At 45.7% G+C, this 23,667-nt stretch overlaps 1 protein-coding gene across 1 annotated transcript in view; it reads left to right on the forward strand.

The window, feature by feature from the left end:
* Positions 1-23,667, forward strand: part of POU6F2 (POU class 6 homeobox 2) — an 854,440-nt gene that overhangs the window by 21,531 nt on the left and 809,242 nt on the right. The gene's annotated exons all lie outside the window — the stretch shown is intronic.

Genomic DNA, 23,667 nt, shown 5'->3' on the forward strand with positions numbered 1-23,667 from the left:
CGGGGGAAGATTCAGGGGGGTCCCTGTCAGGGGTGGGATCCTGACAGAGGCCTAGCGAACAGAAAGAACGTTACGGGACCGTGCCTGCACTTCATCGCGGCGGTACCCCAAGAAAGGACAAGAAGCGAGGTTTATTGTGAAGAGTGAGAAACGAGATCAACGCAACAAGGAGAAAACACCAGTAGGAGTCGTGCTGTAAGATCGAGGCAACATCCTACTGAGGCGTGTAGCCGGTGGGCGGAAACGCCGAGGAAGTACTGGCTCCAAGCCTTACTTCAAACCAACGGCAGGACAGTCAGTTATAGGCAGGCTATCTCACCTAAATCACCTAAGCAGACATAGGGGGCAACAGTGGGAGAGGGGCGACTCTAGGGTCCCGGAAGAACTCCAGGCCTACCCGTCATACGGGTGCGTCCTAGCCATATCATCTGGGGGATGGAGAAGAACATCAGAATCAGTTGTGAGGGAACATCAGAAACAGACACAACAGTTGTGAGGACTATCCCGTGGTGCTCAGCAGGGAAGGACTACAATACACAAGTGCTAGAAGGAAGGCACAGATTTCCACCTGCAAAGGGAACTCTGGAGGTGTCATCGGACCGGCCGGTCTCAGACAGCCCCTGTTAACCGTACTCTGGATTGAGGATCCTGAAGCCTTCAGTAAAGAGGTAAAGAGACTGTAACCCTGTGTTCTCGTTATTTATCGCACCCTGCACCACACATTATCACTCTCAACTTTTACTGGACGCCCCTTAGCAGGGTCACGGACCGGGTCTAGCCACCGTGACAATCCCAGAACCGAGACAGAGAGGCCCGGTACCGGGTACCCCTCGGCCCTGCGACAGTGGGGGCACTCCAATTTCTTTTCTTAGAAAGTTTTAAGGGTTAAAAATTGACAAGCAATTTTTTTGTGCAACAAAATTAGCAAAACCATTTTTTTAAGGACCACCTCACATTTGAAGTGACTTTGAGGGGCCTATATGACAGAAAATGCCCAAAAGTGACACCATTCTAAAAACTGCAGCCCTCAAGGTACTCAAAACCATATTTAAGAAGTTTAGCAACCCTTCAGGTGCTTCACAGGAATTTTTGGAATGTGAAAGGAAAAAATAAACATTTATTTTTCCTTCACAAAAATTTTCCTTTAGACCTTTTTTTTTTTATTTTGCAAAGGTAACAGTAGAAAATCGACCATAAAAATTGCTGTGCAATTTCTCCTAAGCACGCGGGGGAAATCTACTATTTGGGCACAGGAGAAATTGCTCCATATAATTTGTTGTGCAATTTCTCTTGAATGTACAGATACACAATATGTGGAATAAAACAACTGTTTGGGGCATATGGCATTGCTTGGAAGTGAAGGAGCAACATTTCACTTTTTGAATGTAAAATTTGCTGGAATAATTTAGCGGATACCGTGTCGCATTTGGAGATCCCCTGATGTGCTTAAACAGTGGAAACCCCCCACAAGTGACATAATTTTGTAAACTAAACCCCTTAGGGAACTCATCTAGATGTGTATTTGAAGCGATGGCCGGGGGACCACCACGGTGCAGGAAGACTACTGTACACAAGATGAGGTGCAAACAACAAAGGGTAGATTTATTGGAAGGCAAGAAATGAAGGGAATGAGGAAGATTCAAACAGGGGTATACAATGGCAACAGACAATTTACAAGAGTTATGAACTTTAACTTTTCCGTAAAACAGCAAGGTGCTCCAACTATTGCAGACTCAAAATATGTCTAACAAGCAAATGTAAACAATAAACAAGTGAGGATGCTACTCTATGTATAACCTCCCTGGCGTTTACTAAGCAGGCCACACGGCTCCCGTGTACTGACTATTGAAGCCTACACTAGGCCCTAACAGGTGCACCAAACAGGAACAAACTCACGGTGATGTTGGAGAATCAGATCCAGTCCCGGGGGGGGGGGCCCCCCACAGTCTATACGGTGGTGCGGACGGCTTTCTGTCAGCTCTGTGAAGCGTGGTCTTCTCCTTGCTTCTGGATCCTAGGGATGCTCCTGGAAACTGTAAATCCCTTTCTCTGTATCTTCGTGGCTCTCTTGCAGCTATATCAGGACACAGTTCTTCTCTCTTTCAGCTATCAGCACCAAAGTCCTCTTTACAGCAGCCTCAGCTCACACACGCTGCTCCAGCATCACACCTGCACACTGCACAGACTAGTTCATTACAACAATTATTGCAGGGGAGTAGCAGAACATTCCATCATGCCAGACAAGGGGGTGCAGCCTCTTAAAGTGACAGCGTGTTCCTTACTGTCCATAACAGCACCACCCTCTTACATATTGATCACCTTGAACCCACAGGTGCTTCACAGAAGTTTATAAAGTTAAGCCGTGAAAATAAAAAAATCACATATTTTTCGCAAAAATCTTTTTTTAGCTCCAAATATTGTATTTTCACAGGAGCAACAGGAAAAAATGCAATTTCTCCTGAGTTCACCAATAGCTTATATGTAATTGAAAACTACTTTTGAGGACACAGTGCAAAGCTCAGAGGGGAAGAAACTACAAATTACAGTACAGATTTTGCTGCACTTGTTTAGGGGTGCCATGTTACATTGGCAGAGCCCCTGAGGTGCTAGTTTGATAAAGGATGCCTTAAGCATTGGAAAAGCATAACTATATCTTGTCATGTGAACCTTGCCATTGCCATGGTTTTTTAAGAAGCATTTTATAATAATTTTCTAATAATTTTTTGGATTCAAAGAAGCTGGAACACATCTCCTTTGTCTCATCAGTACTACACATGTGACCGAATGAGTTCCATGCTTCAGCAAACTGTATGCCGCTGTGGGTGAGCTGGTTCATTCTTTTTTTACATAGTGTGTTAGCCCCAGGTTTTACATTTTAATTCTCTGAAATGGGTAAAAATTGCACCAAAATTTGTTCCACAATTTCTACTGAACGTGGCAATACCCCATATGTGGCTGTGCAGTACTACTTAGCCATACAGAGAGACTCAGCAGTGGATGTTGCTGAGTGAAAATTGCAAACTGCTATTATAGTGACCAGTACAGTGTAGTGACCAGTACGTTACAGTCACTAGCACATTATGCCAAGCTCATGCTTCTGGAGACACGTACCTGTAAATTAGGCTGGCTCTCATCATTACAGAAATCCCAAACATATGGGCTCTAAATGTGTTTTAGGCACACTGGGGTTCAGAAGGGAGGGGGCATTTGGATTTGGGAGCAGAGAATTTGCTTAATTTCTTTAGGGGGCTAGGAGCCATTTCGCTTTTTCAGAGCCTTTGTGCTACCAGTAATGTGGAAGCCCCTATATTTCGGTTAACAGATAACGGGCCTGATTGAGGGCTTGTTTTTTATGGGTTGAGTTTAAGTTTTTATTTGTTACATTGTACAAAGCATTTATGATCATATTTATCCGGCGCTCTACGCTGAGCACTTACATCAGGGTTTCCATCTAAATCTCCAAGTGGCGTGACAGATGAAACCCCCGAGGATCCATTCACATTAATGAGTCAGCTGAGTTACTCGTCTCCGCCTGGCCTCTGTTCAGCAGTGTCCTTTTCAGAACTGCACAAAACTGTTGTCGATGGCACTTTTATACAATCCTAAAACGATGGACACTATCAGATCACAGGTCCTATGGTGCCCACAGTGCCTCCATCTGCCTCATTATAGGGAATCTTGTGCCTCGGGTTCTGTCTCAATCACGTATTTCAGAGATTTACACAGAAACCCCGATATAAGTGCTCAGTGCAGAGTGTAGGATAAATGTGCGCCAAGCCTTAATGCGATCTTTGGGAGGCAGAATGAAAACATCAACAGCAGGTGAAGGATTGGCTTTTTTTAATTTTTTTCTGCTGTTCCTTGTGCAGTATAAGGCCGGCGTCACACTGGCGAGTTTTACGGACGTATGAGCGCAGAAAATACACTCATAAAATAGGCATAACACACAGCCCAATGATTTTCTATGGCCCAGCTCCTATCAGCCGTATTTTACAGATCCGTATTATACGGTCTTCTACGGCCGTACAAAATCGCAGCATGCTGTGTTTGTCACCGTATTGCGCAAAAAAAATCGCCAATGAAAGTCTATGGGGGCGAGAAAAATACGGATTACACAGGACCAGCAGTGTGACTTGCGAGAAATATGCAGCAGTGTTCTATAGAAAAGCCGGAAATTCAATTTCCGGCTTTTCATTTCTCCTTCACAAACCTGACATGATATGAGACATGGTTTACATACAGTAAACCATCTCATATCCCTTTTTTTTTGCATATTCCACACTACTAATGTTAGTAGTGTGTATGTGCAAAATTTGGGCGCTGTAGCTTGTAAAATAAAGGGTTAAATGGCGGAAAAATTTGGCATGGGCTCCCGCACAATTTTCTCCACCAGAGTGGTAAAGCCAGTGACTGAGGGCAGATATTAATAGCCTAGAGAGGGTCCATGGTTTTTGCCCCCCCCCTGGCTAAAAACATCTGCCCCCAGCCACCCCAGAAAAGCGCTATATAAAAATAAAGATTATTCATTATTAAATGGTCACCTGATGCATCAGGTGACTGTTGGTGATAGAGTTTATCTTTGGAGACCAGCCAAGCAAGAGCAGCTCTCTAGTGTCAGCCACTCCTGGTGTTTGAAATCCTGTTGCTGTGCTATCTGCAGTGTGGAGCTTGGCAGCGGTGTCTGGAAGCTAAGTGCTGTATTTTCACCTTGTCCCTTGGTGGTATTATCTGCAGTGGTGAGGCTAGTGCCCCTTGCCGGCCAGGGCAGTGACAGCAAAGGACTTAAGTTTGTGACAATGGTGGGGGGAACGACCCGCTTAGGGCATTAGGGAAGTGCAGGGACAGGTTCAGGTGGTGATCATCTGCCATTTCCCTATCTGTAGGGCCTTCCTCTCCCCAATACCATCCCGTTGTGTGTGTTGCGCCGTCCACTGATTGACAACCCGTTTGATCGCAATACGGAGTGTGACATCTGTTCTCTGCAGGCACTGGGAAACCATCTTTCCTGCAGTACCTGGAAGGACCCAGCAGCTATCTTGGGGTTATGTTTCATCACATACAGCTGACGTCCACACCCGATCGCTACAGCACTCACCATGAGGCTGCGCAATCGATGTGCCGTACTAGCACTGCTGTTTGCGGGTTCCCGCAGTTCCCGCAGAGCAGTACTAGTAGAGCACATGTCGGGAAGGGGTTAACATATTAACAAATATCATTTGTTCAATTAACTTGCACCGTTTCCCCTCAAGAATAGTAGAAATATAAGCTGCAAGGACTGATACAGTAAGTAACCAGCAACCATTCAACAACTCAACAAACATGAATTCAACCTACAATAAGAGTCAATGTTCAGACTCATATGAACAATAGCTCATGTCCCTGGGCCTACTAAATAAGGTGTCTGGCATAGTTAAGAATAAATGCGTTGTTGTTATATTTCTCCCTCTATTTGATTAGCCAGGCATGATAGACTTCCTATCATCCTTCTCCACTTGTTTGGGATTGTCCATCGGCACAGAAACGAATGTAAGAGGTTTCACCTTCATGAGAATTTGTATCATCCAGTTTCCTCAATGCATATTCCATGTCCTGCCTACCAATAAAGTCCACAATACCCATTCCATCCTTGTGTACATCAACATAGCAGACATCTCCAGCTTCTCTCCTATAATGTTTCATATCCTGCCAAGGGAAACTTTGAGATGAGGACTCTTTATTCAGATCGCCGGGACAGGGGTCTGGTCCTCCTGGTTCCTGGCTTGACCTGGAAAACTCCACATGTTACTGACATGAACCGACCTTTGTAACCAATGAGTCCAAATGTAGCATCCTATGCATCCCGTGGATCCTGGAAGCTGATGAAGAAGAACAGTGTTGCATCACCTTTCATGCAGTTCTGCAGCTTGATAGTACGGATCCGCAAGTACCGATGGAACAATTCCTCCAGCTCCTTCTACCCATACATAGGATGGGAAATTGCCCACGTAAATGTGCCCATTCCCTGAGCACTGTCCCTCAACCCCCAAGATGACCAATTGGTGTCTTGTAAATGGTGTTCTGGGGGGACAATATCTGGGCTGATGAGGGTGACAGAAGACCCAGTGTCCCAAGGTCCCTGGGTCTGGATATCACTGACCTTGAATGGCTGGCTGGGGCAATTGAGGTTTGCTGTAGGGTAGTTAATCTGTCATATAGTGCGGACATGGTATATCACTTCATCTGCTGTTGGTGTAACCTGGGGTAGCGTCCCTCAGACCCTGATGGCTCTTCTTGGTAGACATTGACCAGCTGGTCTTGCAGATGAGCTCCAGCCCTGGGGCCCTTGATTTGTAGAGAATCTTTAGCCATGTGTCCAAGGTGCCCACATGTATAATGTCAGGGACCCCGTGGCCGACATGTCCAGGTCCAGACACAAGTCCCGCACAGCACAGAACAGGATGGGTAGACCGCACCTGTAGACACAGAACAGCACGGTTTCAGGTGTGCAGGACCTGCGGCACGTGAGCAGGAGGAGGGGCCGGGGCAGAGCCAGCCACTGGAGCCCCCGGAGCGATCAGCGGAGCACCGAGGGTACTACCGGGGGGTGACTGGCTGGGGCACCAACAAGCGTGTAACAGAAGAATAACTGGGTACAAGCAGGTGTCAGGAAACCGAGTGGGTATAACCAGTGCCGAGGAAACAGCCAAAAGGAAAGTCAGAAACCAAGCCAGGGTCAGAGAACCAGATAATCCACAGACAGAACCTAATTGACAGGCAAGTGTGATGTTGGGGACAGGCCGGGTCAAAATGGGAAGCAAACTCACAAGGCAGGCACAAGCCACAAACACAAGTGTACAGGGGTCACTTACCTCAGCCGAGGGCAGAATTATAACTGACAAGGATGCAAGCCTCCAGCAGCTATAAAAAGCCCTCCCCTATCCAAAGGGAGACCACCAGCATTAACCCCCGAGGCTCCTGCTCAAATTCTACCATAGGATTATGACAGACCCCAATCTCAACAGGGGGCCACAGGACCCCCAGGCCTCCCTGGATGTTTAGCATGAAAAACTCGAACCAGACGGTCAACATGCACCAAGTGAGCAGGAACCCACTAGCGATTCTCTGACCCATACCCTTTCCAGTGCACCAGATACTGCAAAGAGCGGTGCACAAGCTGAGAATTCACAATGTGCCCAGCCTCATATTCCTTGTGGCCCTCCACCAACAGCGGATGGGGTGCCAACCCAGAATCTTCCTTGAATGACCCTAATCGTTTTAACAGAGATTTATGGAACACATTAGACAATTTAAAAGAGGCTGGAAGACGCAATCTATAGGCTACGGGATTGACTATTTCCACAATCTCGTACAGCCCGATGAACTCAGGGCCTAATTTGGTGGACGGAACAATCAGGACAACCGGAATTCAATCATGAGAATTCCCCAAAGTGAGAATTAAAGCCATAATTGACCAGAAATGGGGACATACTAGTGGACTGACATACCTGATTGTTGAAGGCGAATTCAGCCAACAGTAAAGCGTCGTAACAGTCAGCTTGCCTAGTAGAGGTCAAACACCTAAGAATCCACCGACACTCTATCTGGGGCTGTAGAGGGAAGGGAAAATGCCCAGGCTTGCGGAGCCCCCCAAGCAGAGACATGACAATGCCCACCCTCTGACTTTCAGCTCCAGAGGAGCGGGGTCTTAAAGAGAAGAAAAGCCTGCAGCCCTCCTTAAAGCTTCCAAATTCATTTTTGTTACCAGAAAACTTATCAGGTAACTTAACTGGGGGTTCGGGGAGAACAGAACGACTTCTCTAGCCCCTGCCCCTGAATTCCTGAGGACAGAGCCCCCTGAACCGTGTCTGTCACCTGCTGTTGGGACTGGGCCAGGGCTTGTTGCTCTAGGTTTAGTTTCTGCAGCATCTGAGACAAGTGCTTCATCTGCTCAGACAGGGTGAGTATCGGGTCCATACTGCACGCTAATGACAGGTGACACCATTTTAAATACAGCTCCCATGAAAGTGCTCAAAACCACATTCAATAAGATTATTAACCCTTTAGGTGCTTCACAGGACTTAAAGCAATCTGGAAGGAAAATTGTTGATTTAACCCCAAATGTAGCATTTTCACAATTGTAACAGGAGAAAATGGACATACAACTTGTTGTTCAATTTCTCTTGAGTTCGGCGATACCCCATATGTGGTGGGAAACTACTGATTGGAGGTACAGCAGGGCTTGGAAGGGAAGGAGCACTGTTCTACTTTTTCAACTCAAAATTGTCTGGAATTGAATGCAGCCTTAGTGCTGCTGAAGGTGGCTCTTTTACTTAAAAACGCCCTGGGGGGTGACAGTTTCCCTTTAAGGGCATAAAAATAAAAATTTCAAAAGTTGCTAAATTTTCAACATTTTCTCAAAAGTTCGGATATTTTCACAAATAAACACGTAAAACATCGGCTTGAATTTACCACTATAATGAAGTACAATTTGTGGCAAAAAAACAATCGCAGAATCACTGGGATACATTGAAGTGTTCAAGCATTGTTACCACATAAAGTGATACTGGTCAGAAATGAAAAATATGGTCTGGTCAAGAAAAAGGGAAACAGGTAGGATGGTGAAGGGTTGAAGTGGTTAAACTAAGGAGAGATTGACCATTCGGTAAGCATACAGTGAGAGAAAGTGTATATCTTCTCTGTACAAGTAACAAAGGCAAGGCCTAAACATTTCTCTCAGCAATTGGTTCATGATATCCTGCAAAGAGCATTAGTGCAACCCTGGGGTTTATCTGTTTTGCAAGACCCAACTCACGTATAGCACTGTGCACAAAATATTTACAGGCAGTATTACCAGGCATGTTGGTCTATAGCTTAGTAAATGGCCCTTCATTATCTTTACAGGGGGCTATGTTGTTCTGCTTGCTTTTTAGATAGTTCTTCTTATTCATAGATTCACTACACGAGGCATAGGCTGAGTTCACACTTGTATTGTCAATTCTGTTGTTCAGTTTTATTATAGGAGTAGAAAAATGAAATTGAGGGCAGTGCTGGATCTGGAACCTGGAATAAACGAATGGTTCCATCATATTTGTCATTTTTACTGGAAGAATAACCCTGCATCTTGTACTATTCTTCGTGTCAATGGAAGCTTCTGACAGAGCCTTACACATGCCATATAGACTATGCACAGAATGAGCTGAGAATATTTATGTTCATTACACTTGAAATGTTCTGCAGAAGTTATGTCCCACAAACATGCCATATTGTGCTTAACCCCTTACTGACCTCGGACGGGATAGTACGTCCGAGGTCAGCTCCCCTGCTTTGATGCAGGGCTCCGCGGTGAGCCCACATCAAAGCCGGGACATGTCAGCTGTTTTGAACAGCTGACATGTGCCCGCTATTAACTAGTTAAATGCCGCTGTCAAACGCAGACAGCGGCATTTAACTACTCCATCCGGCAGGGCGGCCGGAAATGACGTCATCGCCGACCCCCGTCACATGATCGGAGGTCGGCGATGCTTCATAATGGTAACCATAGAGGTCCTTGAGACCTCTATGGTTACTGATCTCCGGCAGCTGTGAGCGCCACCCTGTGGTCGGCGCTCACAGCACACCTGATTTTCTGCTACATAGCAGCGATCTGATGATCGCTGTTAGGCCATGTTCACACGCTGCGGGTTCCTCTGCGGGTTAATCCCGCAGCGGAATTGAAAATCTGCAGGGCAAAACCGCTGTGGTTATCCCTGCAGATTTATCGCGGTTTGTTCCGCGGTTTCCGCTGCGGGATTACTGCTGTACTATTGATGCTGCATATGCAGCAATATGCAGCATCAATAGTAATGTAAAAAATAATAAAAATTGGCTATACTCACCCTCTGACGTCGCGATCTCCCCGGCGCTGCAAGCGGCTGTGCCGACAAGGACCTTCGTGACGTCACGGTCATGTGACCGCGGCGTCATCACGGTCATGTGACCGCGACGTCACCACAGGTCCTGTTCGGCACAGCAACTGAGACCGGACGGCCGCGGGCAGCGCTGAGAGGTGAGTATAGCTTCATTTTTTATTTTAATTCTTTTTTTTACACTATTTTATGGTTCCCAGGGCCTGGAGGAGAGTCTCCTCTCCTCCACCCCGGGTACCACCCGCACATTATCCGCTTACTTCCCGCAACGTGGGCACAGCCCCATGCGGGAAGTAAGCGGTTCAATGCATTCCTATGGGTGCAGAATCGCAGCGATTCTGCACAAAGAAGTGACATGCTGCGGGTTGTAAACCGCTGCGTTTCTGCGCGGTTTTTCCCGCAGCATGTGCACTGCGGTTTGCGGTTTCCATAGGGTTTACATGTTAATGTAAACGCTATGGAAACTGCTGCGGACCCGCAGCATCAAAATCGCGGCGGTTCCGCGGTAAAAACCGCAGCGTGTGAACATGGCCTTATGTAGCAGAGCCGATCGTGCTGTGCCAGCTTCTAGCCTCCCATGGAGGCTATTGAAGCATGGCAAAAGTTAAAAAAAAAAGTAAAAAAAAAAGTGAAAAAAATAAAAAATATATAAAAGTTTAAATCACCCCCCTTTCGCCCCAATCAAAATAAATCAATAAAAAAAAAATCAAACCTACACATATTTGGTATCGCCGCGTTCAGAATCGCCCGATCTATCAATAAAAAAAGCATTAACCTGATCGCTAAATGGCGTAACGAGAAAAAAATCGAAATGCCAGAATTACGTTTTTTTTGTCGCCGCGACATTGAATGCAATAACGGGCGATCAAAAGAACGTATCTTCACCAAAATGGTATCATTAAAAACGCCAGCTTGGCACGCAAAAAATAAGCCCTCAACTGACCCCAGATCACGAAAAATGGAGACGCTACGAGTATCGGAAAATGGCGCTTTTTTTTTGCAAAGTTTGGAATTTTTTTTCACCACTTACTTGAAAAATAACCTAGTCATGTTAGGTGTCTGTGAACTCGTAATGGCCTGGAGAATCATAATGACAGGTCAGTTTTAGCATTTAGTGAACCTAGCAAAAAAGCCAAACGAAAAACAAGTGTGGGACTGCACTTTTTTTGCAATTTCACCGCACTTGGAATTTTTTTCCCATTTTCTAGTACACGACATGGTAAAACCAATGATGTCGTTCAAAAGTACAACTTGTCCCGCAAAAAATAAGCCCTCACATGGCCAAATTGACGGAAAAATAAAAAAGTTATGGCTCTGGGAAGGAGGGGAGTGAAAAACGAACACGGGAAAACGGAAAATCCCAAGGTCATGAAGGGGTTAAACAGGGGTATACCTATGTTTTTGCCGCCCACTAAAGTGTTACTTTTGCACAGAGTTGCATTAAAAGTAGTAGTTGACTTCAATGTTGAGAACATGAGGGCAAAGCAGTGACTCCTCATTGTATGATCCATGTAAAGTTTCCCCACACACATTATGAAGCCCCCGCAGTGACCTCCACATACATTATGAGGCCTTGGAGCGCCCCCAGTAGGGCAGTGGGGTACTCGGTACCGGGTCCTTCGGTTCTCAAGGGGGATGTTGGTGACGTCGGCTCTGGAAGCGGTGCAGGGAGCGGTGTTGGAGGTGGTACCGGTGGGTCCTCCGCAGGAGTTGTCTGGCATGTGGCCTTGGTGTTCACCCGCAGCTGCAGGAGCTGGTCGATCAGCTTGTCCACTCCGGCCTGCAGGAAGTCAGTTCCATCTGGATGCCTGGTTGCGGTGCCTCTCCAGGTGGCTGGGGGAGTCCTCTGCTCCGACCCCTCAGTCCGGCTCCGGGTGGCTCGTCATGGTGTCCACCATGTGGCTTGGTCCTTCCTCGTCCTTTTCACGCTCTCTTCTCCTGGGGTGGTTTCCTTTTCTTTGTCTCCGCCTGCCATTGAGTATTAGGAGGCGGATCTCGGCTGCTGACGGACACGTCCTCAAGGTACAGAGATATTTGGACTGGGCGGCCATTATTTTTCGCGCTTCTCACTTCGTTCACACCCACGATGACACACCATTCTTCTTCTCCTGTGCTCCTCGTGGCGCTGTAATGGCGGCAGTTTTGGTGGGAATTTTGGCGGTCTTTTGCAATACACAGTCTTTCAGCAAATCACAGTTCAAATACAATTCTGGCACAGTTCTTAGGCGCACATGACCCGATTTTCAGGCTTAAGTAGATCCTGTTCGTGAAGCCAAAGTTGGAGCGCCCCCAGTAGGGCAGTGGGGTACTCAGTACCGGGTCCTTGGGTTCTCAAGGGGGATGTTTGTGTGGCTGACCCGGTCCGTGGACCTAGAGACGTCCGTTGTAAATGGGGGAAAGGTCTTTAAAGGGATAATGTTCATGACGCCACCTGTGGTATTCGGTCAGGGTGACCGACGCTGCTTTAAGGGGTCCACTGGGGTGATGTTATGACAGTTAGATGTTACACCTTCCTACAGGTGAAGTGTATCCCCAGGGCTTCCCAATGTGTAGATGGTGGATGGTGTGAGGAACGAGGACACAAGGTTGCAGTCTCTTTACCTTTTTACTGAAGGCTTCAGCATCCACAGTCCAGAACACCAGATCACAGGGCAGGCAGAGTCCAGCCAGTCTGAAGGCAAATCCAGAGTCCCGTTATCCAGGTGGAAATCAGTAGCCTTCCTCTAGCACCTGGGTGTTGTAGTACCTTACTGCTGAGCCTCTCATAAGGTCCTCACAACTGTTGTAGATGTTCTAGATGTTATGTCTTTCTCTCTGTCCCCCAAATGGATAGGAACAACCCGTATGACTGATGGCCTGAGGCTTTTTACAGGGACTCTAGAGCGCCCCAGCCCCCACAAGTTGCCACCGTGCCTTCTGGGTATAGGTCAGGCAGGTAACGTGGAATTATCTGTCCTGCCGGTCTCTGGAGCAAGGCTTGGAGACTGTTGCTCCATCGGTGTTCCGGCTACCAGATCCTGCGCCTCCGATGGAGGCAGCCTTTTGCAGGGCAGAACTCCTTCTGGTTTCCTCCCCTTTTGCTATGACTTCATTTCTCACCCTCTACAATACAATTCGCTGTTCATGTCTCTTTCTTAAGATGCTGCCGCATGCCGGGCCAACCCAGCTCCGTGGCCTTCTGTCTAGGCTTCTGACAGGATCCCACCCCTGTCAGGGATGCACTCTGTCAGCAGCTATTAGGTGTTCTTCCTCCCTCTCTGTCTGCCTGACAGGTGCTGCCTGGGAGAAGCCCAGTCAGCTTCTGCCTAACTTCCTATCCAGACCACCAGTTTTACCTTATTGTGAAGAGTGCCCTAATAAATAGGAGCATAGCTCCCCCTGGTGGGCTGGAGTGTGAAGTGTGTTGTATGGTTTGTGATACCTGGTAAATAGATCTCCTTTATTGCCTTCAGATGTAACATCACTCCCCCTAGAGGAGAATGGTATTACTGCAACGACCAGGACCCTGGGGTGCTGTAGCCTCATAGCGCCTTCTTAGATTACTGATTGGCAAAAAAAGCCCCATTCCCCAAATGTTTTACTCCAATCTATGCTGTGTGTGGACTGAAGCTCCACACAGCATAATTCAGTGATGTTATCAAATCTACTGCACTGATACTCAGTTGCAAAGGATGAATGGTAGAGCAGAGAGTTGATTGCTCCCTGTTCCACCATTGTATGTAGATACTGTTGAAATTGAGATGCTAGACATTGATGGGCCCTCCCAACTTAATGTCCCCATAGTGATTTGTACAATTGGCAGTTTGTCACTGCATGTGAATCTACTTTACCTTTTGAAATAAAAATACATTTGTCAGTGTGTTACAAATGGGAATCCTCTAGAGAGCCACAGAAGTTTAGTAATGAGTTCTGTTGTAAACTTACCTGAACTGTATTTGTCACTTGTAGCAGATAGAATGTCACCGTTCGACAAAAATCACTATAATATCCTGATTTGCTCGTTATCTGTTGGACTTCAAATAAACTGCAATTCATTAATCTAATTATCAAAATTAGCATACTGCATACATTAGAGCTCCAAAGAGCTACAGTGGGGAAATAAAGTATTTAGTCAGCCACCAATTGTGCAAGTTCTCCCACTTAAAAAGATGAGAGAGGCCTGTAATTGACATCATAGGTAGACCACAACTATGAGAGTCAAAATGAGAAAACAAATCCAGAAAATCACCTTGTCTGATTTGGCAAGATTTATTTTGCAAATTATTGCGGAAAATAAGTATTTTGTCATTAACAAAAGGTCATCTCAATATTTTGCTATATATCCTTTGTTGACAATGGCAGAGGTCAAATGTTTTCTGCAAGTCTTCACAAGGTTGGCACAGACTGTTAGTGGTATGTTGGCCCATTCCTCCATGCAGATCTCCTCTAGAGCAGTGATGTTTTTGGGCCTGTCGCTGGGCAACACAGACTTTTAACTCCCTTCAAAGGTTTTCTATGGGGTTGAGATCTGGAGACTGGCTAGGCAACTACAGGGCCTTCATATGCTTCTTACGAAGCCTCTCCTTCATTGCCCTGGCGGTGTGCTCAGGATCATTATCATGCTGAAAGCATGGGGGTCGGATCAATCATGCTTTGGGATTGTGTTGCAGCCAATGGCACAGGGAACATTTCACGGGTAGAGGGAAGAATGGATTCAATGAAGTGTCAACAAATTCTTGATGTAAACATAATATCATCTGTAAAAAAATTAGCTAATGTTGAAAAGAAAATGGCTTCAACAAATGGATAATGATCCTAAACACACATCAGAATCGACAATAGACTACCTCAGAAGGCGCAAGCTGAAGGTTTTACAATGGCCCACACAGTCCCCTGATCTGAACATCATTGAAAATCTGTGGCGAAACCTCAAAATAGCAGGAATCTCACCCAGGAATCTCAAAGAACTGGAAGAATTTGCCAAGGAAGAGTGTATGAAACAAAAATTGAAAGACTCTTGGCTGCTACGAAAAGCATTTACAAGCTGTGATACTTGCAAAAGGGGGTGCTACTAGATACTAACTATGTAGGGTGCCCAATCTTTTGAATTGGCCCATTTTCTTTTTGGCAATTTTTAAAATTTAAAAGATGAATATATATATATATTTTTTGTCTAAAACACAAAGGAAATGTGTCATCTTTAACTTTTGGCTTTTTAGAGATCATTTCATCTTCAATTTGCTTAACTGTTCACAATAACAGTAATTTTGACCAATGGTGCCCAAACCTTTACATGCCACTGTATACAGCTGTGTATTATTTATATAACTGTGTTAAAAATAGTTATATACTGTTATATATACTGTTATATAGTTATGTGATCCTAAACCACAGTACATCACTATATTAATAAAGCTACAGCCAATGGAGTATACACTCACCGGCCACTTTATTAGGTACACCTGTCCAACTTCTTGTTAACACTTAATTTCTAATCAGCCAATCACATGGCGGCAACTCAGTGCATTTAGGCAAGTAGACATGGTCAAGACTATCTCCTGCAGTTCAAACCAAGCATCAGTATGGGGAAGAAAGGTGATTTGAGTGCCTTTGAACGTGGCATGGTTGTTGGTGCCAGAAGGGCTGGTCTGAGTATTTCAGAAACTGCTGATCTACTGGGATTTTCACGCACAACCATCTCTAGGGTTTTACAGAGAATGGTCCGAAAAAGAAAAAAAATCCAGTGAGCGGCAGTTCTGTGGGCGGAAATGCCTTGTTGATGCCAGAGGTCAGAGGAGAATGGGCAGACTGGTTCGAGCTGATAGAAAGGCAACAGTGACTCAAATCGCCACCCGTTACAACCAAGGTAGGCCTAAGAGCATCTCTGAACGCACAGTGCGTCGAACTTTGAGGCAGATGGGCTACAGCAGCAGAAGACCACACCGGGTACCACTCCTTTCAGCTAAGAACAGGAAACTGAGGCTACAATTTGTACAAGCTCATCGAAATTGGACAGTAGAAGATTGGAAAAACGTTGCTTGGTCTAATGAGTCTCGATTTCTGCTGCGACATTCGGATGGTAGGGTCAGAATTTGGCGTAAACAACATGAAGGCATGGATCCATCCTGCCTTGTATGGAGCATCTTTGGGATGTGCAGCCGACAAATCTGCGGCAACTGTGTGATGCCATCATGTCAATATGGACCAAAATCTCTGAGGAATGCTTCCAGCACCTTGTTGAATCTATGCCACGAAGAATTGAGGCAGTTCTGAAGGCAAAAGGGGGTCCAACCCGTTACTAGCATGGTGTACCTAATAAAGTGGCCGGTGAGTGTACATTATATAAAGGCATTCAGTATATTTGCAAAAATCTTTTGCAGAATCTAAGTGTGAGATAATTTATTTATGATTTAAGCAGAAGCTGAGACTCTCTGGTCAATTCCTTCCCATAATCTATATACATATACATGGTCTTGGGACCTCTCTTCCATAAAATGTCATATATTTCTGTATACTATAGATCTGATGGATTGTTTTTTTCAGTACAATAAAAGGCTACAGTCCCACATGACATTAACAAAGATGGAGGCTATTGTCAATGAAGAATACATTTTATCAATGACATGTCTAGACTATACATGATAAAAAAAGCTTTTACTGGTAAGATCATTCGAAGATGAGATCAACCAGGCCAACAGGTACAGTGATGAATGACATCTCACTTGATAAACTAAGAAGATATCAGACATTTAGAGCATGGTTAGCTGTCAGCTTTCCAGTATATTTACAGACATGGCTCTGGCTTATCCCTTCCCCTTAATATGCAAAAACTTATTAATTAATGATAGTGGGAAATTAAAGATTATTATTTTTTTAACTACGTATACTTACAACATTTTTATAGAATGATTGCAGTCAGTTTATGGTCACTTGATAACATTTCTAAACTACTTTTGGCTGCAATGTGCTTTAAAACAACAGGCCTGATGCACTTGTTGCTTTTCTCTGCAACCATTGCCAAGCAAAAGGATGTTGCCACTGCTGAGAAGAGCCTCGTATGTCATCAAATCAGTTGCCATAGGAGCAATTTTTCAGGGTGACTTATGATGCATTGGTAATATTATGATGTGACACCACTGGAATGGCGCCAACACTGGAAGTGAGTGCAGGTGTTAATATTTTACTGTGGGGGGGAATATTCAGAAGGAGTTGTCCGAGTAGTGGAAACCCCTTTAGGGATCCATACTGTTCCTATGTCATGATCCAGACTGGGTTTTAGGTCTTGCCTCTCCTTTTCCGGTCTGGTCATGTCAGGGGTGACGTAATTTCAGGTCCTGATGCCTATTTCTGCATTCAGGACCTGAAATTACGTCACGGCTTGCTGTGATTGGTCGCGTTGCGGTCACATGGGCGGCACGTAACCAATCACAAGCCGTGACGTAATTTTAAAAATGCGCGCGTTTCCTGCCTCCCGTGACGTCACGGCTTGTGATTGGTCGCGTCGCCCATGTGACCGCGACGCGACCAATCACAAGCCGGATCGTAATTTTAAAATCCTGAATGCCTAGAATTAGGCATTGAGGACCTGAAAATTACGTCACGGCTTGCTGTGATTGGTCGCGTCGCCGCCACATGGGCGGCACGCGACCAATCACAAGCCGTGACGTCGCGGAAGGAAGTAAAAGCGCGCATTTTAAGCAAAGAAGGCTCCCGGTTCCCTCGGTAAGGTCCAGGCTGTGTCGGAGAGGTGAGTATAGCAATATTTTTTATTTTAATTCTTTGTTTTACACATTAATGTTGTTTCGATACCGATACCCGATACCACAAAAGTATCGGATCTCGGTATCGGAATTCCGATACCCGCAAGTATCGGCCGATACCCGATACTTGCGGTATCGGAATGCTCAACACTAGTTCTGGATAATCTTCCAGCGGGACTGTTGTTGGGATTCCCCTGGTTACAGTTGCATAATCCTGATATTGACTGGGAATCTCGGGATATTGTGAAACGGGGTCCTAATTGTTCAAATGGTTGTCTTTCTGCTGTTCTGGTGTCATACATTAATCTGGAGGGTATTCCAGAGCACCTGATAGATTTAAAGGATGTGTTTTCCGAAAAAGAGCCTGAGGTCTTGCAACCACATCGCCCTATGATTGTACTATTAATCTCATTCCGGGGGCTAAATTGCCCAAGGACCGATTGTACAATCTTTCCGGCCCGGGACGTACCGCTATGAAAGATTATATCTCAGAAAGTTTACGTAAAGTTCACATCTGTCCCTCTGTCTCTCCTGTGGCTGCTGGATTCTTTTTTGTCAAAATCACGGTGAGAAATACCTTCCCCCTTCCACTTATTCCAGATCTTTACCACCAATTATCTGGGGCTAAGTGGTTTTCCAAGTTGGGCCTCCGAGGAGCATATAATTTTATCCGTATTTGGGAGGGGGGGATGGCATTTCTCCCCTCTGAGGGTTTGTTTGAAAATTTGGTCATGCCCTTGGTCTCACGAATGCGCCAGCGTTTTTTCAAAATTTAATTAATGATGTATTTTGTGACTTCATTGGGTGCTTTATGGTGGTATATCTAGATGATGTTCTTCAATAAAAATCTGGATGGAAAGTAAAAGCGCAATAGGGTCTTATCTGGGTATTAAGAGATACCTCTAATCAGATTTTACTCACCAGATAGAGCCTAAACACAGGCTCATAGAAATATTAGCTGCTGCAGATCCACTGGTCTCTTCCTGACCAGCCAGAGTAAAAAGAAAAAAGAAAGTATGTACTTTTGTAGTTTCCCGATGAAGGAGTCATAGTACTCCGAAACGCATTGAATAAAGCCACTTTTTCATTTGAATATCCATTTGGACTTCTATATTTCAAGCAACGCAGGGTTAATCCACCTTTTTATCCCATTTTTTTCTTTTTAGATGACGTTCTTGTATTTTCATCTGACAAAGAATCTCACATGGGTCATTTACGTGCAGTTCTTAGAGGTTACGGGAGAACTCTCTGTTTGCTAAACATGAGAAGTGTTCATTTTGTGTCCAAGAGCTGTCCTTTCTAGGGTTCATCCTTTTTACCAATGGGTTTCATATGGACCTTGGAAAGGTACATGCCATTGTTGATTGGGTGCAATGCAGAGACCTCAAGCGTCTTCATCGTTTTTTGGGTTTTGCCAATTATTATCGCAAATTTATTAAGGGGTTTTCTCAGGTGGTCAAGCCTCTCACTGATCTCACTCGTAAGGGGGCTGATCTTAAAAACTGGTCGTCTCTGGCAGTTGAAGCCTTTTCTACATTAAAAAAATGTTTTGTGTCTGCTCCTGTGTTGGTCTAGTCTGATCCATCTGAACCATTCATTGTAAAGGTGGACACATCGGAGGTGGGAGGGGGCGCGGTGCTGTCTCAGGGACATGTCACTTTGACTAACTTAAGACCTTGTGCCTTTTTCTACAAGAAATTTTCTCCTGCTGAGAGAAATTACGATGTCGGGAATTGGAGTTATTAGCCATAAATTTGGCTTTTGAAGAATGGAGGCATTTTTTGGAAGGGGCAGTTCATCGGATAACGGTGATTATGGACCACAAGAACCTGTCTTACATTGAGTCTGCCAAACACTTGACTCCTAGACAGGCGAGGTGGTCACTTTTTTCACGTTTTCATTTTTCTATCACCTTTCGGCCTGGTTCCAAGAATGTTAAGGCCGATGCCTTATTTCGCAGCTTGGATCTGATATCTCCTCCCGAACCTCCTCCCTCCATTCTTCAGCATGGGGTGGTTGTGGCTGGGCTGTCTTCTGAATTGGAACTTGAAATTAGTGAGGCTCAGTCTCTTGCTCCTCTGTCATTGCCCGATAACAAGCTCTTCGTCCCAGTTCAGTATTATTATTATTTATTTATATAGCACCATTGATTCCATGGTGCTGTACATGAGAAGGGGTTACATACAAGTTACAGATATCACTTACAGTAAACAAACTAACAATGACAGACTGATACAGAGGGGCGAGGACCCTGCCCTTGCGGGCTTACATTCTGCAGGATTATGGGGAAGGAGACAGTAGGTTGGAGGTTGCAGGAGCTCCGGTATTGGTGAGGTGGTAGTTTCGGTAGTGATGAGGAGGCAGCGTGGTCAGTGCAGGCTGTAGGCTTTCCTGAAGAGATGAGTTTTCAGGTTCCGTCTGAAGGATCCGAATGTGGTTGATAGTCGGACGTGTTGGGGCAGAGAGTTCCAGAGGATGGGGGATATTCGGGAGAAGTCTTGGAGGCGATTGGATGAGGAGCGAATAAGTGTGGAGGAGAGAAGGAGGTCTTGGGAGGACCAGAGATTACGTGAGGGAAGATATCGGGAGATTAGTTCAGTGATATATGGAGGAGACAGGTTATGGATGGCTTTGTATGTCAGTATTAGCAATATGAACTGGATACGCTGAGGGAATGGGAGCCAGTGAAGAGATTTGCATAGGGGGAAGCGGAGGAGTAGCGAGGAGAGAGATGGATTAGTCGGGCAGCAGAGTTAAGGATGGACTGGAGAGGTGCAAGGGTGTTAGCAGGGAGGCCGCAGAAAAGGATGTTGCAGTAGTCAAGGCGGGAGATGATGAGGGCATGCACAAGCATTTTAGTAGATTGAAGGTTGAGGAAAGGACGGATTCTGGAAATATTTTTGAGCTGGAGGCGACAGGAGGTGGAAAGAGCTTGGATGTGCGGTTTGAAGGACAGGGCAGAGTTGAAGGTTACTCCGAGGCAGCGGACTTCCGGTACGGGGGAAAGCGTGATGTCATTAATGGTGATAGATAGATCAGGTATGGAAGATCTGTGGGATGGAGGAAAGATGATGAGTTCAGATTTGTCCACATTGAGTTTGAGGAATCGAGAGAAGAAGAAGGAGGATATAGCTGATAGGCACTCTGGGATTCTGGACAGCAGAGCGGTGACGTCTGGGCCAGAGAGGTAGATCTGAGTGTCATCAGCATAGAGGTGGTACTGGAATCCATGGGACTTTGAGTTGTCCCAAGCCAAGTGTATAGATTGAGAAGAGTACGGGTCCTAGAACAGAGCCTTGGGGGACTCCAACAGAGAGAGGGTGGATGAGGAGGTAGTGTGGGAGTGGGAGACGCTGAATGTGCGGTTGGAAAGGTACGAGGCAATCCAGGATAGGGCGAGGTCTTTGATGCCAAAGGAGGAGAGGATCTGTAGTAGGAGGCAGTGGTCAACTGTGTCAAAAGCAGAGGACAGGTCTAGAAGGAGGAGTACAGAGTATTGTCCAGTAGCATTGGCGGTAAGTAGGTCTTTAGTGATTTTGGTCAGGGCAGTCTCAGTTGAGGGATGGGGGCGGAAACCAGATTGTAGATTGTAGTATCGATTGAGGGTTCTCTAGGAGTTCCATGAATCTGCTCTCAGTGGACATCCGGGAGTCACGGCCACCTGGACAGCTATTGCTAGACTGTTTTGGTGGTCCTCTTTTGACATCACCGTGTTTGTGTCTGCTTGTGATACGTGTGCCTGTGCTAAAGTCTCCCATAACCGGCCGGCCAGGGAATTGGTGCCATTGCCAATTCCGGATAGACCTTGGACTCATTTGTCCATAGATTTTATCACTGATCTCCCTCTTTCCAATGGCAAAACTGTTGTCTGGGTAGTGGTTGACAGATTTAGCAAACAGGTGCATTTTGTTCCTTTGGCAGGACTACCTAACGCTGAAACACTATCTAAGTTGTTTATTGATCACATTGTGCAGTTGCATGGTGTGCCTCTGAATTTAGTGTGTGACAGAGGGGTGCAATTCGTGTCCAAATTTTGGAGGGCGTTTTGTAAGAGATTGGGTATTAGCTTGACCTTCTCTGCCTACCATCTCGAGACCAACGGTCAGACAGATAGGGCCAATCAGGCACTAGAACAGATTTTGCAGTGTCTTGCCACGTCCCAGCAGGATGATTAGTGTTACTCATTGCCCGTGGCTGAGTTCGCATTTAATAATCGGGTTAATCAGTCCACTGGCACTTCTCTATTTTTCTGTAACTACGGTTTTCACCCCCATTTTGGTGAGTTTTCCAGGCTGGATTCGTGGTGTCCAGGGGCTGATTCGGCTGTTCAACGGTTGGGGGAGGTTTAGAGGGAGGTCAAGAAGAACATTGGGGCAGCTCAGGGCAAACAGAAACATTTTGCTGATAAGCGACGATCTGTAGGACCTAAATTTTTGGTTGGAGCTAAAGTGTGGTTGTCTACCAAGAACATACGTCTGAGACTTACTTCTGTTAAGCTAGGTCCCAAGTTTATTGGTCCTGTCGAGATCATTGAGGTTGTCAATCCAGTTGCCTTTCATTTACGCTTACGTCCGTTACTTAGTATCTCCAATGTGTTCCATAAGTCTCTTCTTAAGTCATTTGTACCTTCCTCTGCTGGGTCTCCACCCCCTCCACCTCCTGTCTCTGTGGAAGGACAAACTGAGTATGAAGTTGAACGGATTGTTGATTCTCAAATGGTTTGCAGTTTGCTTCAGTACTTGGTACATTGGAAGGAGTACGGTCCTGAGGATCGATCTTGTGTCCCGGCAAGATCAGTCCATGCTGATCGGTTGGTTTGGTCTTTTCATGCATGTTTTCCTGGGAAACCTGTGGGTCCGGTGGCCCCCCTTTAGAGGAGGGTGCTGTCATGATCCAGACCAGGTTTTGGGTCTTGCCTATCCTTTCCCGGTCTGGTCATGTCAGGGGTTAACTTTCTCTGCCTTCTTCTGGTGTTGGGTCTGCTATTTCTCTGCGCTGCATCCTGCAGGCAGTGAGTTATATTTCCTGCCTGCTGCATGTGTAGCTGGCTCTGGTGAAACCCTGGTTTGTCCTTCTGCATTTAGCTGTCTTTGCCCGTGTCTGTTCATTCCTCTTTCCCTGCCCTGACTCTGTGTGTCCCTGTGTGTTTGGATTCCCCGGTAATCAACTCTGCTTTGGCTCTCACCTAATTCTGTCTCTTCCTTCTGGTCCTTCTGCTATGGACCGGTGCTGAATTTTTGGTGTTCCTCTGACTCTGTGTTTGGGATTTCTCTTGGTACTACGCTACTCTCTGGTATTGACCCAGCTTGTCTGACTATTCTGCTGCCACCTGGTGGTAGCCTCGCTGCAGTTCTGCTGGCCTGCTCTGAGCAGGATTTTAGCCCTCTCTCCACTTTGCTGCTATCTAGTGGAGTTTCCATATACCTGCAGTGCTACAGCGTGACACCTATGTGTAGATTTGATTTTATAATGACGCATACCTGTTTTCACCCCATCATGATTGTTCGATTTTCCACCTTTGCCTTTTGCTTTTCTGCTCTTCTTATTCTAAGACCCATATCTTTTTATTTTTCTGATACCCCAAAAAATGGAACAGCACAACTTCTTATACTTAGCTTCGGGTGCAATGCCCATAGACCACCCGTCCACCGGTCGTCTTCCAATCAATATACAAAAAAAGCAGGCAGCACTCCGTTCTCAGAAAAAATGCAGGACTTTTAATAAACCCACATGTCTCAGCGACGTTTCGGCTCAACTGAGCCTTTCTCAAGCAGTGAGTGTTACATCTTAGTGCATATATATAGGGATATTCTCATCATCCAATTAAAGTGCCATATTATACTTATGTTAACATACATTATTATATAAAGTGCTACTGTGCTTAGGTGTTCATATTAATATTCAGTGATTTGTTGTTCTTATCCGCAGTCACTTCTGCTTACCCACGAGGAGACATGCTGGTAATGGGGGACATCAGCGTTCTACCTTGCACACTGCGCATGTCCCAGTATTTCCTCATACATCACGGCCATGTGAACGGCTAG

Source organism: Ranitomeya variabilis, chromosome 6 (assembly GCF_051348905.1).
Source record: "Ranitomeya variabilis isolate aRanVar5 chromosome 6, aRanVar5.hap1, whole genome shotgun sequence".
In the NCBI taxonomy this organism is placed as follows: domain Eukaryota; kingdom Metazoa; phylum Chordata; class Amphibia; order Anura; family Dendrobatidae; genus Ranitomeya; species Ranitomeya variabilis.